The following is a 5,696-nucleotide window of genomic DNA, read 5'->3' as shown; positions in this document are numbered from 1 at the left end:
TGCATATGGAAGTTCATAATGAACTGACCATATACATCGAACAAGGACTGAAGGATCACATCAATCTGAAAATTCTTGTCTAAGATGATACCGAGCTTCTCAAGCTCCTCAAGATCCTTGATCATTGTCAAACAATGATCTTGGACTGACTGTTCATCATGCATTTTAGCCTTAAAAGTCTTTAACAGACTTGATACTTGGCTGCGCGACTTTGTTCACCAAACAACTCTTGTAGGTGAGCCAACATTTGGTGGGTAGTCAAAATATTCTCATGTTGGCGCTGCAAGTCATCAGACATTGCACCCAACATGTAGTACCTTGTTATCATCATCTGTCCACTTTTCTAGAGATGCTCTCTGTTCAGCAGTCGGACGTGCTGGCATGACAGGTGGGTCCTGGTCCAAGACATGAGTCAATTTTTTGGAATCCAGAATAATTCTACAGTTCCTCAACTAGTCCTTGAAATTGGGTCCAGTCAATCTGTGGGTGTCTAGTATTTTGGTCAGGGGGTTTGAGGCAGACATATTTTCTGTAGAGAGTCAAAAGTTTCTAATTAGATTTTGTAATCAGACTTAATCAATTTATTTAGAGATTTTATTTTTAAACAAATTAGGCTCCTACTATTTTTTCAGATCCCTACACTCCCTTGGTAAAGATGTAAAAATCTCCGTGATCAGTGATTTCTAGTGGGTGGTGCAGTCTCACCAACTGGCTCATCACCTCACCTAACAGTTATTGGTGATGGGTCAACTGATGAGTGGACAACTCTTGTCCAATGATTCTCTAATCATGGTGCACCCAAAACTTGATCTCTAATTCATGAAGTTCACCATGCCCGAAATATTGCTCCAATCCTTAGTTAAGTCAAACCCACCATTTGCACGAACTAGATTCCTGATTGGGTCTCTCACCGTATCTGAAATATTGAGCCCAACCCATCCTCTAATTCATAGCATCCAATGCCTCATGGACATGGTTGCATCTTTCCGGTGCAACTGAGCCACTGTAACCAGTCGAGAACAATCAATCCCGGGAAGGGCCCGCACATCCACAATGGTGGAAGACCTTAGACTTAATATTTTGTTAGAGAGATTTGATTTAGGTCTCATTAAACTTGACTTGACATAGTCATAACAATTATGACTAACCTAGTGGCATGGGTTAGCTCGAATTGTTAGCCACCTCTAATTAGAACTGGGTCGACACATATGGCTAGGTAAGTGAGACCGGTGGAAGGGATATGCCATTAACTTGAGAAGAATGCATTCGAGTCGAGTAGCTCCCAATTAAAAATCAGTCGATCGAATCTACCCAACTTACCTTAGACACCAAATTATCGAACCAGAACTAATTGGGTTAGCCTACAATCCAAGCTCTAACCACTGAGCCAAATTAGGTCTTAACTTGATCGAGTCATATCTAAATGTGATTTGACCTTGACCCAGACTTAATCCTATTAGACTGATCAATTATTAGCTTTCATGATCCCACCTAACCAACTGTTGATTCGGTTGGATCAACCGCTAGACCTAATTGAGCTACCCAAGCCCGAACTCAATTTTATGAAAATGACTTAGATCTAAAATTCTCAATTTTAGATCTAATTTAATTTTATAAGCTTAATTCATTAATTAAGTCTTGGGTTCATAAATAAAATATGTAAAATAAATTCTAGGATTTCAGGATCTAGAGTTTTGCAGAAAAATAATTGATTTCTGATTAAGGATGAATGCGTAGCACCCCTACACATCATAAGAACACCCATTGAATGGGAGGAGAGGGCATTTAAACTCTACTTTGTTTTTATGATCGGACGGCCATGAGGAACATCTTAATCAAAAATATAAATTTAACTACAAAATTAGTTAGATCTAAATTTACATGTCACATATATAATTTAAGATCTAACTAATACATGCTTTGCATACATCTCATGTATCAAAAATAGATCTAATTAACATGCTTTTAGATTTAATACATCACATGTAATATCTAAAAAATAGAATTTAAATTGAACTATTCAAAATAAAAATTATTCTAGACAAGTTACTAGAATAATTCTACAACTAGTCTAGGCATGCAACAGATCAATTTTATGAAATAATTAAAATTTTATTTTTTATTTTTTGATCTGATTATAATATTTATAACATCAAAAAAATAAAGAATAAATTAGATCTAATTCATATTTTAATCATATTAAAACATAAACTTACAAGACTATTCAAGGATCCAACTAATCCTAGTCTAGTCATGCATCTCATGCATGTTAGATCTTATTAGATTTAATTTTAAATATTTTAATTTTAGATCCTATCATATCTGATATGACATCTAAAATATTTTAATATTAAATAAATTAAAATTAAAATCAGATCTAAATTAGATCTAAAACTGAACCATCAACCTGGCTCTGATACCAATTGAAGAAAAAATCACCTTTTTCTTTGTAGGATCTTCCATATTTCATCAAATCTGGGGCGAAATAATTTTAAAAATTTTTATTCTATATTTATTTCAGATTTAAGTCTCTAGATCTAATCTTCATATCTGATATTAAGTCTAAAATAAATCTAAAAGGGATGAGGAAACAAGTAATACCTCAAGGGTAATCTGATTACCCTGTAGATGATCGCAGCAATCCTGAGGTTCTGATTTAGCCACACAATCGCCTGGCCTCTACCAGTATCTACTTAGGTAGGATCTGGATTATCTTCTCCTCATGAATCTCTACTCAAAAAATCAAAATTAAATCTGATTAGAAAGATCTTTAAAAGTCTTCCTGAAGTTGGAGCAGCAGCCTATCGAAGAAGTACTGCAGCCTTCCTGTTCAAGACGTCACCACACCTTGGACCTTTGCCAGATGGATGTCCAACTCATTGGACGTGAAGAGAGGAGGGAGAACTTCAGATGGGATATGGAGAAGAGGAGGGGGGTGGTAGTTTTGATGGTTTTTCATAAAAACATAAAACCCTAGGCGCAGGCAGGGTTTATATAGACCCTGCTGCACTGCGCAGTGCCACATCATTCGATCAATAAAAAAATTTCAATTAATTTTGAAAAAAATTTGATTAGTGGAGTAATATTATCTAATCATATCAGATAATAACCTCCATCCTCTCTCCTATGTTGGCACCAACTTTGGATAAGCACAAGCAAGGGTTGGTGCCAACTAGTCCATGTTAATCAGGACTCTTCATCCTTATCCATTTGGGGTGCCCACTTAATCCAATTGGGCTCACACCATAATTTAATTATGGTGCCCAATTTAATGTGGTTTTGTCATGTGGACACTCCACAAAAATCCTCCAGTGAGCTCTCTTCAGTTTAAGATCCATATGTCAACATTTGACAGATGTCCTAAAATAAAAATGGCAGGTGACAGAAATTAGCAGGTGTTGTCTTAAATTCATCTCATGAATTAAGACAAGATTTTTTTGAGCTGGACAAGCTTTATTTAGACTAAGAGAAATCTTCTCAAGGTTCTCTGGGTGAGTCAAATCACATTTGGCTCAGTCAAGATAGAAAAGATCACACGAGGAGAAGGTTTCTTAATCGAGTGCTAGCACGATTTCTTTAAACCTAATTGGATCTAATCCAAATCAATTGGGCTAGCCCAATTGATGACATCCAGATCCTAACCCTTGTTAGTGTGACCTAGTTAGGTTCAATTCTATATGATAATGAGACATGTCGTGATCTCATCATCGACATCATCGAAACTTCTTTCGATGGATCAGAACTCTTCTGATTCAGACAATTAGAATGATTGATCATCAAGATCATTCTAATTGCTCTCAAAATTCACCAGTGACACCTAGCAGTATATGGTGGCAACCTATCATAACTAAAGATGAACCTCTCGGTGCAGCTACCTATGTGATTGAGTTTCTCTATCATGAGTCCTGACTGAATTAGGGTTAAGGTGAACTTATCAAATCCAACATCAGTATATGAATCAATCGATCGATCCGAGTTCGATGTGAAACTCCAATGGAAAATTTTTTTCCATTATTTCACTTTGCCATGGCCATGGACTTAAGGACTCGATCTTTCAATCATCATAGGACTACTCCTCTCATCTACTGAGGTTGATAGATCCCATCTTGGTGCGACCTAGTTCCTACAATGAATATGCTACAGCCAACATACACCTCAGGGTTTCGAATGGCTAGGAGATCGAGTTATAGTGTAGTAAAACTATAACACACTCAAGGTGAACTGTTAATGCACCTCAGGTCAAAGAACTAGACACACAACTGTAGCATCGAGCTAGTCATCGACGAGAAGGTAGACTTCTTTATGACTGCTTGAGGTGGTCACGCTCAGTACTCTCGTTCTCAATGAATACTTGTACTCTCACTTCAGTATCTCCACAGTGTAGACTCAAAACACATCTATCCTAAGAAAGCGATCATACACCAACCTTCTGGATCTATCACCATCCTCGTGATAATCCTATGGTCAGGAGCTGTTTATGAGTTAGTTATGTAAATTCATGCCTTAAATTTTTAACTCTTGAAAATATGAATTGGTATTCCTACTAACTCAAAGGATGTATCATAGACACAATATACACAATGTGATAGAAGAATAACCCATTTATTGATTTATAGTCAAAATTATAAATTTGCCCTTAGATTTGTACAGGAATGTGTCAGCCAATCTGGCATCTAGGGCACATATCTAACACGGGCTGGTAACACAAGTACATCTTGATCAAGGATATGGATAAGTTTCTCAAAATTAAGAATAATTCTCAAATTCTGGAGTCAGTCTTTATAGTCTATACCAGTCAACCTATTAGTATTGAGAATACGGGCTAAGGGGTTGGAACATTATATGGTTATCTGCAAAGAGAATAATTTTTAGTTATATATTTATACTTATAAAATATTTATTCTAAAAATTTTAAAAATAAATAAAGACTCTCACTATTTTCTCGAATCTCCCACACTTCTTGGGTGGAAAAATAGAAATCCATATGTGACTGGTTTCAAGTGGGTACTGCGGTCTTATTAATCTATACACACCTCATCTAACATTATTGGTGAGCATAGATCAATGAGTGGATAATATTTTATCCATTACTTTACTAAGCAAGATGTAATAGGCTTGGTCTCTAAATTCTATGATCTATCGAATAGTTATTGACACATTTCTTAGTTAAATCAGACCCATCATTCACTAGCAGGTGCAAAGTCATTATTGGTGTAGGCTTTCAGGGAGACAACATGCACAGTGAAAGCATAATGGATTTCAAAAATTAAAAATAAAAAATCTTAAATATTAAACCCTTAAACCAGCACCTTCTTAATGCTTAATAATCATATAAAATATTTTCATAATAAAATTCAAGATATAAAAGAATACTACAACGCTTATTCCAAAACTCCAGTAGAACCTCCACCAGGCGTCCAAGTGTTCGCTCTCCAATGGTGATCTACACAGGGCTTTGATCAGACACCAACTCCTTAAGATGATTCTTTCTCTAAAATTCTCACTCTGAGAACTTCTTTGGGTAGTAAAACCTTAGAGCCTCCTTTCTCTCCTCTTAGCCTTCCTATCTCTACCTTTCTTGTTTCTTGTCTTCCTTATATCTCTTCTTAGATTTTGTCCTAAAATCAGACTTGTCCTTACTATTTTTAGGACTGTCCTAACAAGAAAGAAAAAAAATAATTGGACAAGAGGAGAGA

The sequence above is a fragment of the Elaeis guineensis genome, chromosome 5 (genome assembly GCF_000442705.2).
Source record: "Elaeis guineensis isolate ETL-2024a chromosome 5, EG11, whole genome shotgun sequence".
NCBI lineage: Eukaryota > Viridiplantae > Streptophyta > Magnoliopsida > Arecales > Arecaceae > Elaeis > Elaeis guineensis.
This window is presented reverse-complemented; position numbering follows the sequence as displayed.